Source organism: Aquarana catesbeiana, linkage group LG12 (assembly GCF_042186555.1).
Source record: "Aquarana catesbeiana isolate 2022-GZ linkage group LG12, ASM4218655v1, whole genome shotgun sequence".
Lineage (NCBI taxonomy): Eukaryota > Metazoa > Chordata > Amphibia > Anura > Ranidae > Aquarana > Aquarana catesbeiana.
The window spans coordinates 191,528,951-191,553,337 of record NC_133335.1 but is presented as its reverse complement, the minus strand read 5'-3'; the positions used below and the strand labels follow the sequence as shown (position 1 = coordinate 191,553,337).

Sequence of the window (24,387 nt, the reverse complement as noted above, 5' to 3'; positions counted from 1 at the left end):
GATGATTTTTTAACTGATCTTCTCTTTCCAATGTCTTAAATTACTTTGGTGGAAATGATTTTCCTACCCTCCCACTGCAGGGTAGGACGTAGATTAGTAATGGCCACACCCCTCTTTTTAAGCATCCTCATGCAGACTTTCACACCAACGTTTGTTGATCAAGGGAATATTTGATTACCCTCCGGGGGTTTAGAAGGATTTTTTTCCCCGACTCTAGCAGATTGAACCATGCTGTATAGGTTTTTTTTGCCTTCCTCTGGAATGGATCACCCGTGGGTTAAGGGCTCTATATATGGAGGTTTTCTATTTATTTATTTTTTCTGTTGGTTGAACTAGATGGACTCATGTCTTTTTTCAACCTTACTATGTAACTTGTACTGTAGAGAAAGTGTGGGGGGCGTGTTTGACCAGGCGCGATAGATTACACAATGCACTGGGTAGTGTTGTCAGACTCTAGTACCTACTGGACTGTCTAGTCATATTTAGAAATTCCGTACAATTGCTATGGGAGGAAAGTGAGACATGCTGACATAGAGAGGCAGACGTACATAGACAGAAACATGAAGATTGTTAGTGTAATGTCTCTCATGCATATCTTTTTCTGTGATTCAGTTGAGCTTTGTCTATCAATGTTGGGTGATGCCATTGCACGTAACAGAATCTCTAATATTCAGCATACATTCTTATATAAAGCTTCTCTTTTGTGACCCAAACCAGCAACTCGCTCAGTCGCTCCTCGCTCCCTAGTTATTAAATTTTAGCTCCTGAGTTACTGTCACTTACTCAATTTTAAGTGATTTCGCCACTGGTGGCCTCTTGTTGGTGACAGAATTGCCCATCTTATAAAGGGCTTGCAGGTGAAACACAGTATTTCAATACAAAATGCCCCTTTGGTTGAAAAAACCCCAAAAAAACAGGCATTCAGGAAGTGATAATATCCGCTTCATAAACTAGTAGAACTTTGTTTAAAATTTTTTATAAAAAAACTTTTGTTGCCTTTTCTAATTAGTAGGGTTAAGTTGAGAACTGTTTTTGACTACAGTGATGAGAAATTTCAAAGGAGCAGGATGGAAAACGGTTTCTCGAATTAATTTTGTAACAGTGTATGTGGTTTTTATTCAGGAAATTCCATTAATCGGAATGGAAAATCAAATGAAAATCTGGGAGGTTGTTGGAAAAAAAAAAAAAAAGTAAAGGGATTTTCCTTTCCTTAGAGTAAGTTTGGGGTACATTAGGTATAACTCTTACTTATGACAGTGTTGTTCTCGGTTACATAGGTCATGTCACAGGCAGTGGATATCGAAGACTTTGCCTCCATCCCTCCTTCTCTGGCCAGGGGTTCTGAAGAGGGTAGCACGCCCTCCGGAAGAACCTGGACCATACCGAGACTTATGGCGGAACTGTAACACAGGGGTTTTTCGTACCCGGCTTTGGCTTGCAAAGCGGAACTTTTAAGATTATTATTCTCCTCTACTTCAGGCTCTAATGCTGAGCAGGTTACCCTACGGACTGTCGCCTTGTCCCTTTCACAGATTCACGCCACCCTGAGCTCACTGGCAACCTCCTGTCAGGAGTTGTGGGCCAGGGTTGAGGCTTTAGAGAGCCATCTAAATCTGGCCCTGGTACGTCCAGAGCAAGCCTGTTCCAGAATAGAATTGCAGTCACTGTTACTATCATATATGTTGAGGATTTGATATACTATGGAACAAAATGCTCACCATTTATAATGAATGCTTATGTACCAATACAATACCCCAATACATCACAGCTAACTCTACTCTTCAGTTACTGGTCGTATGGGTCTAGGGAGCATAAAAAAAGAACATTTACCTACCCGATACTCCGTTCCTCAATGACAACTTTCTGGCAGAGGACAGCAAGTTTTCGTCAAAAACTTGATGGTATTTTGCCCCGTCCATTTTTCCTTCTATCCTGACATGTGCTGCAGTCCCTGCTGCAGAGAAACACCGTGAACTGTATTGGATTTCCACCAGACATATCGTTTGGTGTTGAGACCAAATAATTCCATTTTAGTTTCATCTGACCAGAACACCTTTTTCCATGTGATCTCAGAATCTTCAAGGTGCATTTATGGTGGCCAGATGAGACTAACACTGAATTATTTGGCCTCAACACCAAACAATATGTCTTGCGGACATCCAATACAGCTCACCATGCAAATAACACCATTCCAACAGTAAAGCATGGAGGTGGTAATATCCTGGTATGGGGGTGTTTCTCTGCAGCAGGGACTGGAACACTTGTCAGGATAGAAGGAAAAATGGATGGGGCAAAATACCATCAAATTCTTGAGGAAAATCTGCTGACCTCTGCCAGAAAGTTGTCAATGCGAAGAAGGTTTACCTTCCAACGTAACAATGACCCAAAGCACACAGCAAAAATGACCACACAGTGGTTGAAGGAGAAAAAGGTGAATATCCTCGCATGGCCTAGTCAGAGCCCAGACTTAAACCCCATTGAAAAGCTGTTGAATGACTTGAAGACTGCAGTCCACAAATGGTCACCATCAAATTTAACTGAACTTGAGAGGTTCTGCAAAGAAAAGTGGGCAAATATTGCAAAGTCTAGATGTACAAAGTTAGTAGAGACATATCCCAACAGACTAAAGGTTGTAATTAAAGAAAAAGGTGGTCCAACAAAATCATGACATAAGGTACGGGGGGGTGGGGTGGTGATCATTTTTACAACTCAGTGATTCTGTTTTTGAATGTTTTTGTTTTCTTCTGGCATGTTGGTGTTATATCTTTTACTTGGATGTTATAAGTTGCACTGATAAACATAGCTGGTAAAACAAATACTCTGCCTGTCTTCATTTCAGGCTGTAAAGCAACAAAATGTGATTATTTTATAGTGGGGGGGTATTCTTTTTTTTATACCCACTGTATATATAGGTACTCAGGTGATGCCCAACAAGAAGTGAGGCTTATGCGTTTTAAGGGCAGTACCACTTCATCAGAGCTCTGATCTGTGACAACCAACTGCTCAAAGCAGTATCTTATATAAGCAGAAATAGAGAGGCACAGAACCGAACAGACGGCCTCAGCCCATGATTCTCATGGGCTGAGTCCGTTTTCAAGTCTACACTAGGCTGGCTGGACGGGAGTGTGGTGCTTCTTTGATTTTATACCTGCATCGCTTCAGATAAGCACCTTTGGCAGCCTGCAAACTGGTGACTGCTGGAGTTTGGCTTCCCCCAGCTTGAGCGCCGATCATAATTCAGCACCAATGTCACATGGATGAAGGTACCCGTCGTTTTTTTTTTTTGTTCAGCCTGGAGAAAGTTTCTGTGATAAATTAGCACCATCTAGTGGCCAAATTCGTTTTTTGCTGTTTTAAATTAATGATAACAATCGACCAGCACAGGAAATAGCCTAATAACATTCATTTTTTTTGGGGCTCATTCACACAGAACAAAGGTGCATGAACTTGAAGCTAATTGCTATGCAGATTTTTCCAAGTGTGTATGGCCAGCCTCAGTATGCATGTATTTAACAAGAAAAAATATATCTGGTGCTAAGTCTACTTTAAACAAGATGGACATGCTGTGAATTAAAATGATGAAACTCCAGAACCGTCTGTTCTGTTGAAAAGCAGTAATAGGACAAACCTGTCTGTACAGCAGTGATAAGACAGAATGCTTTTGCTAATGAACACTTATTAGTACAGCAGTAAAACGAGCCTTACATAAGCTGTTTTTTTATTTTGTATCTATTTTATTTCTCAAGTTGATTTGAATTCTGAGCAATCTCCCAAGTGATTCCTAGAATCCATTCTAAGTAGTTCTGTGCCTCTCTACATCTGCTTATATAAGATACTGCTTTGAGCTGTTGGTTGTCGCAGACGAGGCAGTTTGCAGCATATATGGGTATTGAGCTGTGGAGGGTCCAGGCTCTTCCAAAGGGATATTTAATGAGCCGTGCTGGCCCACCTGCAGTTTCTGTATATTAATGCACCCCATAGTGAGCGTCTGCATAAAAGAACATAAAATATAGGTCACTAGCAGCGTTAAACAAACTGAGCACCATTGTGTCAAGCGATTTACTGCTTTGCTGAAAAAACTACCCCACTTTGTGTTTGAAGACAAAATGTTTGTCTAAAGAGTAATATCAATATTGCAGTATTTACCTTAAAGCTGAACACTGAAAAGGTGGGCAGGTATGAGAAAAAAATAAAAATAATATAATAATATAATAATAATATAATATAATAATATAATATAATAATAAAAAATAAATTAAAGGATATCTCCACTTTTGGGGGGGGGGGGGATGAGCAAATAAAAAAAAAAATCTAGTATATACAATTGCGACTCAGTAATAGAATGTTATTAAAAATTACATTTCCTTTTCAATCTGAAGCACTGTCATTTTTTGTAAAGTGCAATGCAATATGGCTACCTGGAGGTCAGTAGATGGTGTACAGAACACCCCCCTCCCCCCGATATGTCATTTCCTGCTTGTGTGATTGGCTTACTGATTCTCTCAGAAGTCTGCACTAAGATACAAATCAGATTCTGAGCATCCCCTGCAACAAAAATTTCACTTTGGGTGAGATACTCCCCAAAGGGGAATCATGTCTAAAGAATGCAGACCCTGCGACTTTCCTCATTAGAGCCCTGCAGGTGTAGCAGCTGATTGACAATTATAAAATCACTCCCATACAGATTCACTTTGCACATGGACACAGACAGATAGCTATTACTTCAGAATAACAAAAGGTAGCAAGCTGCAACACTGTTTGTTAAAATCCTTGCAATTTGGAAGGCTTGGCTAGACGTGGGCTAATTTCCGATATATACCAAATACTAAATTCCTACAGCTTCATGGACCAGGGCAAGCACACATACATGCTCCGCTGGGAGAGGTTTTTAGGCGAAGAGATACCAGAAAACACATGGCAGATGATCTGGTCCCAGGCAGCCAAGAGTTCACTTTGTACACTGTATAAGGAGAACGCGTATAAAATTATTTTTTTCTGGTACATGACGCCTGATGTTCTCCGAGCCATCTACCCTTCCAGTTCGGACAGATGTTGGCGGTGCCACAAAGACAGAGGGACCCTATATCATATCTACTGGTCATGTCCTAAAATGGTTCCGTTCTGGACGGAGACTCAATTACTACTGAGCCGCCTACTGGGGGTGCAGGTACCTAGGGCTCCGAAACTATTTCTTCTTGGGGTGTCTGGATTGTGTATACCCCGACACTCCAAGAAACTGCTTGGCCATGTACTTACGGCGGCGAGGTGCCTGGTCGCCCTGCACTGGAAAAAACAGGCCTCACCCACCCAAACCGATCTCTATACCAGAATAAAAGATATTGAGCTAATGGCCCGACTGCAGGACAGATTGGAGGCGCATGATAAGGTCTGGGAGGACTGGCACAGTCGAGAAGACCCACCCTAGGCTGGCGGCTGAGCCTCCCCCCCCCCTTCCCCCTTCTCCCATCCTACTCCTTCTTTTTTCTTTCTCTTTCTCTTTTCTACCCTTCTCTTTATTGTTAGATTATCTTCAGATTAAAATAGACATACGTTGGTTGACAAATTTAGATGATATGGAATTTGCTACATTACTATTGTACTTGGATGAATATATCCTGCTGTCTACTGACTACCAGTTTGATTGTCCGCCAGATGTACTTTGTTTCTTGCGATTTAAATATCTTTTATATCTATATATATATTTGTAGCTAATAAAAACTGTTATTTGAAAAAAAAAAAAAATAAAATCCTTGCAATGTACATAGATCACCCCTGGGTGGAATGTTTTTTCTCAACGAAAGTGGAGTTACTGCGGCACGGCGGCTTAATTGCATGAAACGACGTACCTATACGTCATTTTGTGCAATAGACAGCGGGGGCACGCGTGTCACACGGGACCCGCCGATCGTTCCTCAGAGAGCCAGAACGGCGATCTGCCGATGTAAACAAGGCAGATTGTTGTTCTGTCAGGGGAGAACACAGTGATCTTGTGTTCCTGCTAAGCAGAAACACAGATCTCTGCATTCCCCCAGTCAGTCCAGCTGGCATTGTGCTTTTAAACAAGCTCCCAATAATCTCTGTAGCTGCAGGCACTGTGGAGAAATTCATATTTAATCTTCAGAAAAACTGCATGGAGTTTGGAGTAATTGAATCTTTAATATTGGGCTGTATCTGTACTATGAAAAAGCAGTTCTGGATTCACAGCTGGTCCGGGGGAACATTAGGGATTATTTGCATGTCCCCGCCTATAATAAGGATTTTATTTTGGATTTGTTATAGAAGAGGTTTTTTTTTTTTTCATTTTAGCCCCGGTTCACACTGATGCAATGTGGGAAATGCAAAATTCCTGTGCATTTCCCACACCGCATAGCAATCGCACTGTGTTCATGTCATCTGCTGTGGGTGTCAATGTTAACCGGTTCCCGACTGGCTCGCGTACATATACTGTGGCACAATGGCACCGCTGCACGAAACCCCCGTACATATACGGCGTTCCTTTAAGAGCTGCCAGAGGGCGCGCGCACCCGCTGCACAGCGGGGGACCTGATGTGTGTGGCTGGCGGTCCCGATCCCTGCCGGCAACGTGCGATCATGTACACGAACGCCAGCACGGGGATTTGTGTGTGTAAACACACAAATCCCTGTGCTGTCAGAGGAGACATGTCGTTTGTTCCTAGTCAGTAGGAACAGCGAAATGTCTCCTCTCCTACACAGTCCTATCCACATACAGTTAGAACACACTGAGGGAACACACATTTAACCCCTTGATCGCCCCCTAGTGTTAACCCCTTCTCTAGCAGTGTCATTTACACAGTAAACAGTGCATTTTTATAGCACTGATTGCTGTATAAATGTCAATGGCCCCAAAAATGTGTCAAAAGTGTCCGATCTGTCCGCCGCAATGTCGCAATACAGCTAAAAATTGCAGATTACTGCCATTACTAGTAAAAAAAAATAATAATAAAAATGCCATAAAAATGCCATAAATCTTTCCCATAGTTTGTAGACGCTATAACTTTTGTGCAAACCAATCAATATACGCTTATTGCATTTTGTTTTTTTTTTTTTACCAAAAATATGTAGAAGAATATATATTGGCCTAAACTGATGAAGAAATTTGTTTCTTAAAAACATTTCGGGGGATATTTATTATAGCAAAAAGTAAAAAATATTGCTTTTTTTTTCAAAATCGTCGCTCTTTTTTTGTGTATAGCGCAAAAAATAAAAACCGCAGAGGTGATCAAAAGAAAGCTCTATTTGTGGGAAAAAAGGGATGCAAATTTCGTTTGGGTACAGCATTGCATGACCGCGCAATTACCAGTTAAAGAGACGCAGTGCCAAATTGTAAAAAGTGCTCTGGTCAGGAAGGGGGTAAAACCTTCCGGGGCTGAAGTGGTTAAGTTAACAACACCCCAAAAGCAGGTCGCAAAACGCAGTGCGTTTGCCCAAATCGTATTCATACTCATGCGATCTGATCTTTTTTGTGCAGATACAGTGTGATTTGAGTCATACAAAATGAATGGGCTCAAACTGCACTGCACAGAATGACATGTGAACATTTTGTACCTTCCCTGCTGGAGCTATTGCAGTGCATCTTCTATCTGATGCTTGTTTATTATTATTTCATTACAAATGAGTTAAGGGAAAGATCTGATAAGTGTTCTCATGCAAGCATAGATGTCACAGCCGCCTACACAAATATACAAACTGAAAATTCATCTACACATCCTGTGCCATATGGACACATAAACAGCTATGTGCAGCAATCTCATATATCCCACCATCCTAAAAGGGCTGGTAGTATCAGTAATATAAAATACACTTTTATATATTTTTTTAAAAATTCTGTATCATTGACCCAAACTTTGTACATTGAAAACATTTTTGGTTAGATTGGAAAGTGATAGGAGACCAACATTTTCAATTGTCACTGGAATAGGAGGTGAGGGCAAATCTTCCATTGGGGACCCCTGTTCTGGTAACAACTGTCTCAGGTTATTCTGGAAATTTTATAGATAGACAACTTCTATCCTCATATTGATTAGTGGTTCCAAATTAAATAATAACTACTGCAGTAGGGAACAGTAACTGTTGTTTTATGTGACGCAATTGAAGGTTTTTATACACATGATTACATAGGAACCACATTAATATTACAATTGTATGTTTATGGTAACAAGGGGCGTAACATAGACGTGCTAATTCTAATCAGGACTCGAAAGAATGCAAACATGTAATGAAAATATCCAGACACAAACTATGGTCTATACAGTTAGGTCCATATACAGTGCCTTGAAAAAGTATTCATACCCCTTGAAATTTTCCACTTTTGTCATGTTACAACCAAAAACATAAATGTATTTTGTTGGGGTTTTATGTGATAGACCAACACAAAGTGGCACATAATTGTGAATCAGCCCCCCTGAGCAGTGGCATAGCTAGCACATCTGGCACCGGAGCCAGGGCTGGAAATTTTCTTTGCACCCAACCCCCCCCCCCCCCCAGAAAAATGGTATGTGGCAAATGTGCGGTGCCATGCCAACAATGTGGGTGTGGTCAGATTGCATCAACAGTGGGAGGAGCTTAAAGGGCCATATGCATTAATGACAGTGCCAGAAGTGAGTATGTAGCAGAAAATACAAACCTCAGTACACTCATTTTAATAAAGTAAAACTGTTCTATTGCATATCCTTTACTACACACAGCTAACCATAAAGTGATTTTAAAGTCTTGTTTTTGTTTTTCTAAATAATAAACATGTTATGCTTACCTGATCTGAGTAGTGGTTTTGCACAGAGTAGCTTGGATCCTCCTCTTCTTGGGTCCCTTGCCGGTTTATGTTGTGCTCACCCTCCAGGGCCCAGGCAGGCTCTTCCTCAGCCCAGTCTTTAGATCCAGGCTCTTTCTCCCTGAAGGTCCTTCAGGCACCCTCTTTCCTAGTCCAGAGGGCCACCAAGATCCCTCTCCTATTCCAAGGCCTCCTTTACAGCCCACCCAGAATTAAGTGCCTCCTCTGCACCCTGCTCTCCGAATCCAGGTACTTTATTAAGCCCACTTTTCAAGCCCACGGCCTCCTCTACACCCCCCAGTCCAGGGCCATTCTTCTTTGCAATATAGCTCAAGCTCTGTCAGATTGGATGGAGAGCATCTGTGAACAGCAATTTTCAAATCTTACCACAGATTCTCAATTGGATTTATGTATGGACTGTGACTGAGCCATTCTAACACATGAATTTGCTTTGATCTAAACAATTCCATTGTAGCTCTGGCTGTATGTTTAGGATCGTTGTCCTGCTGGAAGGTGAACCTCTGCCCCAGTCTTAAGTCTTTTGCAGACTCTAACAGGTTTTCTTATAAGATTGCCCTGTGTTTGGCTCCATCTACCTGGTGTGTTCAGGGTGATGTGCAGTGTTAGTTTTCCGCCACACATAGCATTTTGCTTTTAGGCCAAAACATTCAATTTTGGCCTCATCTGACCATAGCACCTTCTTCCACATGTTTGCTGTGTCCCCCACATGACTTCTCGCAAACTGCAAACTGGAATTGTTATTTCTTTCTTTCAACAATGGCTTTCTCTATGCCCCTCTTCCATAAAGGCCAGATCTGCGGAGTGCACAACTAATAGTTGTCCTGTGGACAGATTCTCCCACCTGAGCTGTGGATCTCTGCAGCTCCTGCAGAGTTACCATGGACTGCTTCTCTGATGAATGCTCTCCTTGCCCGGCCTGTCAATTTAGATGAATGGCCAAATCTTGGTAGGTTTGCAGTTGTGCCATACTCTTTCCATTTTTGGATGATGTATTGAACAGTGCTTCATGAGATGTTCTTTTTTTTTTTTTTTTTTTTTTTTTTTAAATCAAAAAAGGTTTTATTGCTCATAAGAAAAAACACACATTACAGATATATATGAACCATAATCAGCATTTCTTTTTCCACGTAGTAATATGGCTATCAATTAGGTGTTATAGTTTACATCTTAGAACTGCAGCATTCGGACTATATGTCCCATCTGATTAAACCGGCAATATATTCTCCATTATCCACACATCTTCCTCCTCCATTCTCCAATACACACTCTCGGCCACTACATGTCATATCTTTAAACACTTCTTAGCAGCCTCATTTGTACCAATTCCATGGGGCTTATTCCCGGCACATCCAACCACGGGTCCCACAATCTGTCAAATTTTCCAGGACTACCCCTGTGCTGGTATATATATTCTTCCATTATAAGCGGTTTTCCCATATTTAGTATCCATGTTTTGCTACTAGGTGGCGTAGCAGACTTCCATCCCATCAGTATTACCTTCCTAGCCTGGAACAGCGCACGTGCAAAAGCAACCCTCGTCACCTCCTCCGTGATCACCCCCTCCAGAACTCCCAGTAAACAACACAATGGATCTAGGGGGACATTGGCCTGGAACACCTGATTTAGTGTAGCCAGGACCTCTGTCCAATACCTATGGAGTTTGGGGCACTGCCAAAGGAGGTGAATCAGGTCCCCAGACGCTGCCCTGCATCTGCCACATAATGGGTCTGGCGCTTTGCCCATTCTATGTAACCTTACAGGGGTATAATGTACTCTCAATAGGATATACAGTTGGGAGACCCTCTGTGCCACGTTTAGTGAGCAGGTGGTAATCGCTTGCAAAGCTTCTTCCCACACCTCCCCCGATAAGGGACCCACATCCACCTCCCATTGAGCAGCCGCCTTTGTGGGGTACCCCTCTAACAATGACGCTAATAACATGTTATAGCATTGTGAAATTATACCCTTAGTCTCTGACGCCTCCTGCATTATATGAAAAACCGGTGTGGGGGATTGAGACCAATCTGTCGCAACCCCTTGTGCCTTAATTGCATGCTGTAATTGTAGATAGTAAAACAACATACTGGTAGGTAGAGAATATTTATCTTGTAAATCCTTAAATGATAACAGTGTTCCATTACTGAAAATCTGGTACATATGTGTGATACCCCTGCAGCGCCATCTGTGCCCCTGTTGGAGCTTGGCAAGTTCAACATATATTTTATTTTCCCATATCGGGCTATACTTAGTGAAGCCCGAAACGTTTTGTAGTTGTGTAGCTTTGTTCCATACCTTCTGCAAAAGTGTGTATGTGGGCATTTGTTTATTGGGTCTTTGGAAAAGGTGAGCCTCCAATCCCTCGGGTATTGACTCCGCCCCTGTGCCCACCAGCATAAGCTTAGCAGACGAGCCCAGTGGCAGAGGAGCCATGGCACCTATCAGATGCTGCAGTTGTGCCGCCAGGTAGTATATCCAAGGGTTGGGTAGGGCAAGCCCCCCCCCCCCCTTTTGAGCGCTGCAGCTGTTCTAACTTAATTCTGGGGGGTTTGGTATGCCACAACAACAGCCGAAATAAAGAGTTAACCACTCTGAATATCTTCAGCGTAATAACTACCGGCGTGTTATGTAGCATGTATAGAAATTGTGGCATCAGAATCATTTTTATGAGATTCACCTTTCCCGCCAGGGACATCTTAAGTTTATTCCAAACATTTATTTTATCTCTAAACCGCGACATCAGAGGGTAGATATTTAAGCTACAAAAGTCCGTAAGTTTAGGTGAGATGTTTATACCTAAATATTTAAACGTAGACACTACAGGTATCTGAGTCGGGGGTCTCACATTAGTCATCGGGGACCTGTCTATAAACATTAAGGCAGATTTAGTCCAGTTAATAGTGAGGCCTGAAAAGTGGCCAAATTCAGTTATGAGTGACATTGCCTGGTCTAGGGATCCCTCTGCGTCTTCTAGAAACAGAAGCATGTCATCGGCATAGAGCATGATTTTTTCATGCAATTCACCATACCGAAAACCTCTAATCTGTGGGCAATCTCTCACCTGCGCCACCAGGGGCTCTATAGCCAGTGCAAAGAGCAGGGGGGACAAAGGGCACCCCTGTCTGGTCCCCCTGCTCAACCCAAAGGCATGAGACATTCGATCCGCCATACGTACAGCAGCCCGTGGTGTATCTTACAGCAGCCTTACCCACCTGATGAACCTGGGCCCAAACCCAAACTTGGCCAGAACCGCCCACAGATACCTCCAGCACACGCTGTCAAATGCCTTATTGGCATCAAGGGACAGCAAGGCCCTACGACCCATAGATTCCGAGGGAGTCTGCATGTTTAGATATAGACGTGTAAGATTGGTTGCCGTAGATGTTCGAGGCATAAATCCTGCTTGATCTTAGTGAACTATTGTTCTGACAATCCTATTAACCCGCATGGCCAGTACTTTAGCTAGTAATTTAATGTCACTCTGTAAGAGCGATATAGGCCTATAGGAGCCCGGGTCTAAGGGGTCCTTACCCATTTTCAACAGTAATATAATGTTAGCTTTAGTCATAGTAGTTGGTAGCCTTCCCAGTGTAAAGGATGCATTTAATACCTCAAGCAGTTTAGGTAAAATTATTTCGCCATATTGGGTGTAAACCTCCATGGGAAGTCCATCGTCCCCGGGAGCCTTGCATGTGGGAAAAGAGGCAGCTGCCTCCCTCAGTTCGTCTAGCGAGATTGGTGCTTCCAACTCCTCCCTTGCCTGGTGGGTAAGAATCGGAAGCATTATAGTACCCATGTATGTCTGCAGCTCCTCGTCTGTATAACTGTCACACGGTTTGTATACCTCGGCATAGAAAGAAGCTAGCTCCTCACCCATGATCATTATAGGGACATCAGGTTTGTCAACCAGGTAAGTCAAGAGGAGCTGCAGGATTTCCCTAGAGAATGGAGGAGGTATGTACACAAACACCAAAATCAACGTCAATGTATATAACCTGCAATGTAAAAACACAAATCTACCCATGGGGTCAATAACAGCGTCTAATTCCTGGTAGGCCAAGGATTGATGTACCAGAACACTCACCCCGCGAGAATAAGCGGTGTGAGTGGAATGGTAGGCCTTGCCCACCCAGGAATACTGCAGAAAACTGACTGTATCCTTTGTTAGATGAGTCTCCTGGAGGCTCACTATTGCTGGGTGAAATTTTTTCAGACATGTGCTTATCATGGTACGTTTCAAGAGATCATGGACACCTCGGACATTCCATGTCACAACTGGAGTATTCGCCATGGCTGGTGCTGTAAAGTGACATGTCCTGGGTGAACCTGTTTCTTCGCCTCTTCCTCTGGCAGTAAAGGATCAGTGCATGTCCCGATGACCCAGACTTTCCCGGTGTAGCATTCAGCGTTGATTTGCAATGACGACCCGAGGCATCTGTGGAAGGATGTACGTGGTACCTCCGTATTCAAAAGTGTCCTTCCTAACTGAAACAGTGTAGTCCGTATTTTAGAACCTGTTTTTGGAATGTGAGCAACTGTCCCGCAGCGGTCAGAGGGGAATTCCCCCATTCCGTCTGTGCACCTTAAGTTGTGCCTTAAACTTGTGCCAAACGGGCACTTTTTAACCAGCCCCTTCAACTGGGCCAAAATTTGAATGTTCAGAAAAGTTCCTGTGGGTATAACTAACCCACCTTGGCGTTTGACGTTTCTTGGTATATCTCTTGTGAACACAGCTCTTGTCACGCGCTAACTTTGTAAAATAGTAACATTGTCCCGCAAAATGTGTTGTAGACTGTAAAACGTCTAGTAATGACTGACCGACTTCCCTGCTCCATGTAGTGTCGTTCATTCTCCCATATCAGCCTTTCTCCTTCACCTTAGATCCTGCTCATTGCGATCCAACCAGGCGGATGCTTCGGCTGCAGACTCAAAGAATGTTGACTGACCTCTTGCCGTAATGCGTAATTTAGCTGGGTATAGCATGGCATACGTGACTTGAATCTTCTGCAATCGTTTCTTCGCCTCTGCAAACTTGGCTCTTTTACGCTGTACCACAGCCGAGAAGTCAGGATAGAAGGAAATTTTTGTTCCGTTATAGTGCACTGCACCCTTTTCCCTAGCCAAGCGAAGTATTATTTCTCTGTCCTTGTAGTTCAGGAGTCTGGCCAGCATGGATCTAGGTGGATTGCCTGGGGGGAGGGGTCTCAGTGGTGTACGGTGTGCTCGCTCCACTGCAAAGAGCGCGGTAAAAGCATCTTTGCCGAATATGTCCTGTAACCACATTTCTGTAAATGCTGTGGGGTCCCTGCCTCATGAGATGTTCAAACCTTGGGATATTTTTTTACTAAGGTCAATAAAAACATGGATGAGCGAGTTTGGGGTGGAAGAACTTGACTGGCCTGCACAGCGTCCTTACCTCAACCCGATAGTCTTTTGGGATGAATTAGAGAGGAGACTGCGAGCCAGGCCTTCTAGTCCAACATCAGTGCCTGACCTCACAAATGCATTTCTGGAAGAATGGTCAAACATTCCCATAGACACACTCCTAAACCTTGTGGACAGCCTTCCCAGAAGAGTTGAAGCTGTTGTAGCTGCAAAGGGTGGGCCAACTCAATATTGAACCCTACGGACTAAGACTGGGATGTCATTAAAGTTCATGTGTGTGTAGATATATATATATATATAATTTAAGTATTTACCTATTCATCTAAAGCTTGGCTTTAAAGTGAGCCTGAAGAATGTTGCTTTTAAGGTATCATTTTAAGGCTGAGCTGACTGCAATGCTTTTTACGGCAGATAAAGTTGGGTCTTGTGGTTATTTACAGTGACACTTGATGTATCTGCGGAACAACTCTATCCACAGCCCCTCCCCCACTGTCCCTGCGGTTGGATTATTAAGTATGAATGAGGTTTATATATCCAGAAGGGCTGTCCCTCCTGCGGTCTCTGCAGGGCCTCTTCTACTGTGGATTTATAGAAGCGCCCCAGGAATTGCATAGAAGACGATTGAGAGACCCTGGCCCCGGCAGCAGAGAGGAGACATTTTTACATATTTATAACTATGCTAAATACAAAAGGGAATTGACTCAAGTAGCAGCCCTGGGAAAATCTATGACAGATTTGGGATTTTCATTCTACTAATTATACTATTAGAGTTCCTCTGATGAATAGTCAAGTAACCACTCTGCAGCAATTTATACATAAACTGCTACCAAAGTCACTTAATTAAAACCAGTGGCCTACATGTTATTTATTACTTATTCTCTCTCTTAAGATTTTGTAAAAATGTAAAAAAAAAAAAAGAAGCTGTTTGGTGGTATCAATTTGGATCTTAAAGCAAAACTGCAGTAAAAAAATAAAAACAATAAAAGATAAAGTAAAAAAAAAGCTTTTTCGGCAGTATTCCCCTTTAATCCAGAACTGCTCCCTGCAGTACTTTTTTCTGCCACAAGATGTCCTCCAGACTAAATGACAGCTAGTATTATAATTGATAGTTCCATAGCATGGTTCCTGATGAGCTAGCCAAAGCTCATGCAGTTGGTGGCCCTGCCGGCCATGCTCTATTCAACAAAAGTTGATCATTCAATTGAGTTTGCTAAAGAAGCCTGCTGGAAAATTTTCAGCCAAACAGTGACTGCATCCAGACAGCTGCAGCTGCTGTTGGGGCATTCTGACAGCCACTGCAGGTGGCTGTCAGGCTACAATGGTCCAGCATGGGGGGGGGGGGGGTTGTCCATCCTGGCTGTTTATCGTGGATGGAGGAATCTGCTAGATTTCTTTTGTTTAGCCTGCAGGTTGAATGAAATAAATCTAACAGTGTATGGCCAGCTTTATACAGCCTTGCCAGACAGCACAGGATATTGGTGAAGTCACTTTTCTCTGGTGCAGTTAGGCAATACAGCTTGGTCACCTTCCCACCCCTAGCCTGTGACCAAACATTGAAGGAGCAGCAGCTGACTGATTAGGTTATCTCTCTCCTCCTGTCAGTATGCTTTGTTTAGCACATGTGCATTCAGCAGAACTTGATAGGCACAGAGTTCTGGCCCTCCCTTTCCCAGTCTGAGTTCCACTGAGGGTCTGCTAAACAGGATATGACAAGGTGCCTAAATTACTTCATGTCCTCCTAATGAATATAGGACTGCATTCATTTTCAACATTCTATTCGTTATGGGTATATTTATAAAATGTCAATAAATCAATGGCACAGGTATTCATTCAAATTCATCTATTCCATGAATTTTCTGTAATACCATGACTTCCTATGATCATCAGCTCCATCTAGTGGTCAAGATGCAGTATATTTTCTGTTTGAGGTATTTCATAGAAACATACCATATTTTGGCCCCTAGATGAAGCTGACGATCATAGGAAGTCATAGTATTAGAGAACATATGTGTGAGATTCATGCATCCTGGACAAATGCTTGTGGCATTCGTTCAACAAATGTTTTATAACTAGATCCCTATGAATTTCAGTTTTTCAGAATTATTTCTTCACTCTGCATTACGAACAGTCCATGATTTTCAAAGAAGGAAAGTGGAAAATATTTATGTTGGATTACTGGTGAAATTATAGGGAAGTATTTTATTACAGGTACTTTTTTTAACGCTGTCAATTTATGCAGCGCTATATATAAATATATGTATGTATGTATATATATATATATGTGTGTGTTTATGTGTGTGTGTGTATATATATATATATATATGCATATGTATATATGTATATGTATGTGTGTGTATATATATATATATATATATATATATATATATAATATATATTTTTTTTTTTTTTTTGCAAAATTACACCTAACAAGAATACAAACTTTAGAATCACTGTCCATATAATAATAATAATTATAATAATAAAAAGAAAACAACAGGTATCCCCATTGGTGGAGGTTCTAAAGCCGGCTATACATGGATCAAAATTTGGCCAGTTAAGCAGGAACTGTTCCATTCTTTTCACTGAATGCAAGTCGGTCTGTGAATGGAGGAGGTGCGGATGAACGTCACAATCTCTCTCCTCCAATCACATTCATGAATAGAGGAGGTGCCAAGCGTCATGAACATGGACGCTTAGCAGGTCCTGTTTGTTGAGTTGTAAAATCCCTGTTGCTTTTCTGGCGCCTGGGGTGCTGCATGAACGACCACCAATACAAGTTAGCAGTGTCGGGACAAGGTCATCTAGAGAGCGAACATGCCAAATTGCGCCCCCCCCCCCCCCCCTCACTTGTATAGATGGGAGTACGTGGCATGTGTGGTTCCCCAGGTGCCAGAAAGAATTGGGGATGTTATGCCTCAGCACATAGGATCTGCTAAGCAACCATGTGCATGAGGCCTTAGCCATATAGAACCTTTTACCAAGGCATGATATGTCTCTGATCTTATTTTGGCAAATATATAGGTTTCATTAATTACACTGGTGTAGAGAAATATACAAATTACGTTTGAAGTACTCTAATTGCTCTTCTTTTTTTTTTTTCATTTGCTTTGAAGTATTCCACTTCACCTATCTCCTTCAATCAGTTAAAGTGACACTAAACTCTGGTTTAAAAAAAGAAAATTTGATTCAATTACGTACTCTTATTCACTTCAATACCAGGCACTTATACACCTTCCTGCCCAGACCAATTTTCAGCTTTCAGCGATGTCGCACCTTGAATGACAATTGTGCGGTTATGCTGCACTGTACCCAAACTAAATTTTTATCATTTTGTTCCCACAAATAGAGCTTTCTTTTGGTGGTATTTGATCACCTCTGGGATTTTTATTTTTTTCTAAACAAATAAAAAAAGACTGAAATTTTTGAAAAAAAATGTTTTTTTTTGTTTCTGTTACAAAACTTTGTAAATAAGTAAGTTTTCTCCTTAACTTATGGGCACTGATGGCTGCACTGACGGGCACTGATAAGGCGGCACTGCTGGGCACCAATGAGGTGGCACCAAAGAGGTGGCACTGATGAGGTGGCACTGATGATGGGCAGTAATATGTGGCACTGATGGGGCACTGATAGGCGGCACTGATGGGCACTAATAGGTGGCACTGATATGCAGCACTGATGGGTACACATAGGTGGCACGGATGGGCACTGATAGGTGGCACTGGGCACTGATAGGTGGCATGGATGGGGACTGATAGGTCGCACTGATGTACACTAATGGATGGTACTGATGGATGCCAATCAGTGCCAAACGGCTGATCACATGGTGTCAGAGATATTTTACCTAGATCGGAGTTGCGGTGTGTCAGACTGACACACTGCAACAACGATCGTCGCAGTGCGCGCCCCTGGGGGTGCGCAGTGGCTTGATATCCTGGCGACGTCATATGATATCATATGATCATATGTCATATGCGTCATATGATCATATCCGGTCAGGATATCGCAACCACTTTGCCGAAGTCATATTGCTATATGGCGGGCAGCAAGTGGTTAAGTTAAAAAAAAAAATTGTGTGTGTAGCACTACCCCCATAGGAGTCGCTGGATAGAATGGGTCCTCTGTTCTTTGCCTCAACCTTCTCAAGAACCTCAGCTGACATCCTTGGCACACCAGGCTGAGTGTACAAACATACAATATCAGAAGGAAATCAGTTAAAGTACTACTTAGTACCTAATAGTAGTGCTATAGCAAATAAAACAGGCACCAAACCAGGTATTAAAGGCAAACTTAATATATTCTCTCCCAACTGGGTTGGTAACTAGGCAAGCATCAAATGGATTAACAATGGTAATAACACAATTTAGCATAGAACGTGATTTACAGTAAAAACTAGGCATAAGATGACATTTGGCGTCCAGATCAACATAAAGAGTGGCAATGCCACCTCAAGTGCAGCAGAGAGCAGTAGTAAAATGTAGTCTACTGAGTGCTGGAACTATACTGTTATGCCCTGTACACACGATCGCACATTCCCACAACAAAATCCATGGATTTATTTCCGACGGATGTTGGCTTAAACTTGTCTTGCATTAACACGGTCACACAAATCTTGTCGGAAATTCCGAACGTCAAGAACGTGGTGACGTACAGCACGTATGACGAGCTGAGAAAAATGAAGTTCAATAGCCAGTGCGGCTCTTCTGCTTGATTCTAAGCATGCGTGGAACTTTGTGCGTCGGAATTGTGTACACACCATCGGAATTTACGACAACAGATTTTGTTGTCAGAAAATTTGAGAACCAGCTCTCAAATTTTGTGTGACGCAAATTCCGATGGAAAATGTCCAATGGAGCCTGCACACGGTCAGAATTTCCGAAAAAAAGCTCCCATCGAACATTTTCCGTCGGAAAATCCTATCGTGTGTACAGGGCATTAGAGTGCAGTTATGGTGGCAGTGCTAGTCCTAGACCAACTGAGTATGCACTGTCCAAAAGAAAAGGAGGATGGTAGTGGAAGGGGCAGGGGAACAAAGTGTGCTTGCAGAATAATTTTTATGGGAGGGGCAGGCTTTTGAGATGTTCTTCTGCCGGCTATCGTTGGGGCCTTTTTGCATTTAATGTCAGTCTCAGTTAAACTTCATGCAGTAGAGGTATGGTATAGTCTTGGCACAGGTGCAAGGTAGATGTGGTTCAGATGCAGTGACAGTTCAGTATAACTGCAGTATAACAGCAGGTGAATACTCGGATAGAGGTGCTCTGCTCTCCCTCTCACCTCAGCGCCAAGAGGAAGAGCTTTCCCAGGATGTTTAATCAACATCCTCTCTTCAATCCTCCTACTGCACAGAGCATATTGGGATTTGTATTGCAAGGCTCCATGCACACTAGCGTTTTTTTTAAGCTACTAGAAGCTGTTATTAGCATTTTTCTGCTCCTAGAAGCTAAATAGTGCTATCCTATGTGTCCATGCACACTACTTTAGGCTATTAGCATTTTTTGAGCTTCAGCTTCTAGGAGCAGAAAAAAAAATGTTTTTGTAGAGTTTCTTGGACTCTTTTTCCAGCAGAAAAATATGCTGAATGCTCCTAGCTGCTCTTGAATGCTACTAACAGCTTTTTTTACATGTACTGCAAAAGCCAATAACATGCTAATGCTCCTAACTGCTCCTAAATGCTTCTAAACGCTACTAAAATGCTACTAGAAGCTGGCACAAAAATGCTATTATTAGCATTTTTCTTCCAGCATTTTTCTGGCATTTTTTTTTGGCTTATAGTGTGCATGGAGTCCAATCATTCCATTATATGACTGCCATCTCAAACTACCACTCCCAGCATTCTCAGTACTCTGCATAGAAGTTTATGGGCTTGCTCAGCTTCAGCTCTCCCCCTGCTGGCCGGCGGATGGTGCAGCATAACATCAGTATCTCAGTAGAGGGAGAGAAGAATAAAAGGCAACATCTCCTTCTTCATATTGCTGTAGCCCAGCACCTGGCTATATGTACAGTATATGTTCTATTGCGCTCTGCCTCCTCCAAAACTCACATTTTTATTTATTTTTTGCTGCTGTGATTTGAATTCCTGTTAGGGCAGGGTTCGGCAACCTATGACCCATGGGCCGCACCTGGCCTGCCGCCGCTAAATGTCCGACCCGTCAGTGCACATGATGAATTCACGTGCACCCGGCCCGCGGACATTTTAACCCCGTCACGCCGACCATACGCAAATATGCGGCCTCGGCTTGAAGGGGTTGTACTAGGGTGATGCCTGTAGCTGCAAGCATCACCCCCGTACCGTTTTTTTAGAGACGGTGGTTGGCTTTCTTGGGATGACTACTGATGCAGCTAAGAAGCCACTCGCCTGTTATCCTTTCTTCAGAGGGACAGTGTAAATAAATAAATAAATAAATAAGGAAAAAAAAATTATTGAAAGCGCACCATCCCTTCATGCTTACACAGCTGGCGGGGGGGTTGTGTAATATGCAGGGGGGCTGTGTAATATGCAGGGGGCTGTGTAACGTGCAGAGGGGGCTGTGTAATGTAAAGGGGTCCAGAGGTGCGGGGGCTGTGTAATGTAAAGGGGTCCAGAGGTGTGGAGGCTGTGTAATGTAAAGGGGTCCAGAGGTACGGGGGCTGTGTAATGTAAAGGGGGCCAGAGGTGCGGGGGCTGTGTAATTTAAAGGGGGCCAGAGGTGCGGGGGCTGTGTAATGTAAAGGGGGCCAGAGGTGCGGGGGCTGTGTAAAGTTATCTTCATTTATTAGCAGGTGAATGCGGCCCTCCATGCATTCACATACATTGAATCTGGCCCTTAAGTGGAAAAGGGTTGCTGACCCCTGTGTTAGAGGGTGGCTATGTTGATTCTCAATGGTCCCAATGTATGTAGGAATGTAGCCATCCTCTTTTGCTCACTCCCTAGAAGGATTAGGGACTATGTGATTTGTAGTGTGCATAGAGCAGTGCAGATGACCGCAACTAATATGCGCTCAGCATGTCAAACAAACTAAAGAGGGGGGGGGGGGGAGGTTTGGGAGCTCACAGAGGACCTTAAAAGCAGGCAGTCTAAACCCTATAGAATTTTAATTTGCTAGATGACCCCAGCCTCACACCTTCTATGTGTCGGGGTACACTAAACACCAGCAGAGCTCATCCCTTGTTATTACCCCTGGGGTACTTACCTTTGTTTTCAGACACAACTATCTGTTGATCATATAATGTTTTTTTTTTTTTTGTACCACATATTTTGTGAATCTACCATTTCAATGTATGTCGCATACCACTAAAATAAAAAAAAAAAAAAAAAAAAGCAGGCAGAAAAACAAGGTAGTAAACAATTTCATGAAAAAACAGATTGCAGGGCCATTAAGTGGTAGATTTGTATGGATTATTCATGAAGAATAAGGATATTGTGAAAATTGTGTAGAATGGCTTACTGTTTATATTTGTTGAAAATTGGCTTTTGAATGGACACACCTTGTTTTCGGAATATATTTTTCGCCTTGATCTCTAGACTAACCAGAGGCTTTGCAGGACATGCTTGGACATATAGTTCTTCAGTTTCCGAGCCCCTTCAGAGGGCTTCTTTTAACAAATTCAGAGTGAGTTATCAGGAACTGCATAAACAGACATCCTGCTGTGTTGGGTTGACTTCCCAATAGCATCTGTATTTTATAGCAGAGCAAATTACAAGTAATGTTACAAAAATAGCCTCCTTTTTTATCTGTGCTGAACAAAGGGCGGCTCTCCGCAGCGATAAACAGTCTGGACGGGCAGCAATGAAATCTCTTTTGAATTTAAAGGCACTTGTTAAGCCGTAGTGTGCAAGCCGCCTCTGACGTCAAGTGGAGGTGTCTGGAAATAATGAGCGTGTTAATCGGTTGATTGCTATACCCAGCTCATTGCGGCATGTGGAGTTCCAACGTGGATCTGTTTATCTGCACACATTACAAAAGAACTTCTTGAAAGTTTGTGATTTGCTTTTGCCCTCCCTAGCGCTTATATAACACAGAACAATTTGCGAGCTGGTGAAAGAAGGAGGTTAAAAAGTGATGTAGTGGATTAGGAAGGTTACAAGCTTTTAGAGTAGAAAGGTTCGCTATTGCAGCACCCCTCTGACACCCCAAAGGCAGGATAGCACCTCCAGAGGCCAGGGGCGGGCTAGCATTTCACCCCAGGGCTGAGTTCATTGCTAAAATCGGGGGACTGGGATCAGGACACTTTTCTCTTTTTTAAAGTTTTATTGCAGAACAGTTAAGGAAGTGAGGGTTAGAGGTTCCAGATACCGTAGTAGATGATTTACAGACTTCAGATTGATGTCCAGCTTCAGAGTGTCAAAACCTTTAAGCCCACCTGGTAACACTGTAGTGCTCAAGTGTAGTGAAAGTCCTGTTCCCAAATTTCAGTGCTTCCTCGTAGGGTTGCCACCTCATCCCTTTAAACCTAAACACATATTAATTACACAGGTTCTGTGGTTGATTAAGGTGGTAATTAAATTCAATTAGTGCCTTATCTGCATTAAATTAGCCTCAGGACCTTTGTAAATAATATGTGTTCGGGTTTAAAAGGGATGAGGTGGCAACCCTGCCTCCAAGTGAGTCATCAGGCCCTTTTGAGAGACCAGCCTTCTTCCTGGCTATCTCTAGCAAGGAACCTCCTCTGGGTCTCCTCCTTGGCACAGCTTCCTCCAGACCAAGCAGGACAGCTTCAGGGCCACTTCTGCACACTCTAGGCTCCAAATAGGCTATTGGGCCAAGCAGCAGAACTCAATCCAGCAGCACCTCCCTAGGCCTCAGCCCAGGGAAAGAGCGAGAGCACATGGCAATGCCCAAATATTTATATTCTCCCCCAGCATGCACCAGTGGCCTTAACCTCCTACTGGATTGGCTGAAGGAAATATAAATATTCACAACTTAGCTTTGTTTGTTAAATCTCTTACTATGACCAGTGATACCAGTGACATCCACTGGTCACAGTGTGAATTCACAAGCCAACTTAAACTTAGGGAAAAAACAGGTGCAAAACTATACAATCAACCTGAGCTAACTACAGCCCAGCAAGAAACTAAATAGACATAGTAGCCCCTGTTTAGGACAAGGGGACTACACTATGACAAAGACTATGTGAGGCAAGGTGACAGGTTCACTTAACCTACAGGAGCTTGGTCAACAATGAAGCCCTTTGCAAGCTCCAAAAATGCTGTGCTTTCTGGATTTGTTAAGCTGGCCATATCCCAGAGTTTTTTTTGGAAAATTTTGGTTTTCATGACGTTCAAATTTCTAATGATTAGTGGGGTCAAGTTGACGTTGGTTGTCGAAATTTGAACATTTTTGGATGGAGGATAGAACATTTTTCTTAGACTAACAAAATTCTAACGAAAAAAAATCATACAATTGTAATGAAACCAGTTTCATACGTCTAGAATTCAATTCATACAGCAAGTCTGGGCAAAATTGTAAGGGTTTTCTAATGTAATTAGTTGACTCAATAATGGCAGATACAATGTTTGGACAAACAATTTTTTGACAAACATTTGAACAAAAACCCAGCCATATATGGCCACCTTAAGTGACATGGAGAAAAAAAAGTTAATGTTTGAATTAAAAAAAATAGAACATTAAAGTGGTGGAGAACTCACCTCTGATGAGGTTGGAGATGACCACTTGTGTGGTGTGTACTACCTAAGGTAATTTGGAGAATACTTCTGTCTCTACGCAGGTCTTGTTTCACTTTAAGCATTATTAAAATCACTGCTCCCGAATTAATGGCAGTTTTTAAAACTTTTTTTTGCATTGATACATGTCCCCTGGGGCAGGACCCAGGTCCCCAAACACTTTTTATGGCAATAACTTGCATATAAGCCTTTAAAATGAGCACTTTTGTTTTTTCATGTTCCGCAGCTTTTCGAATTTGCTGTGAACACCGCATAATGTTCGCTGTTCAGCGAACAGGTGAACACCCAATGTTTGAGTCGAACTTACGTTCGACTCGAACATCTGGTTCATCCCTAGTAGAAATGTGGCTGGACTTGGAGGGACTTGGACTTGGAGGGAGAAGAGAGCAGTCGTGAAGAAATTGGGAGTACTTGATGAGGCTGATGGCTGTGGCTGTGCACCCTATTGACCTGTTAACACAGGGGAGGACTAACCTAGAGAGTCTACTGCAGTAGGGAGAATTCCCCCTACAATGGCTAACATTCCAAAATCTACCC

The 24,387-nt window shown here is 42.6% G+C and overlaps 1 protein-coding gene across 1 annotated transcript in view; it reads left to right on the top strand.

Annotated features, from left to right (window-relative positions):
* Positions 1-24,387, top strand: part of NECAB3 (N-terminal EF-hand calcium binding protein 3) — a 137,689-nt gene that overhangs the window by 66,892 nt on the left and 46,410 nt on the right. The window lies entirely within an intron of this gene.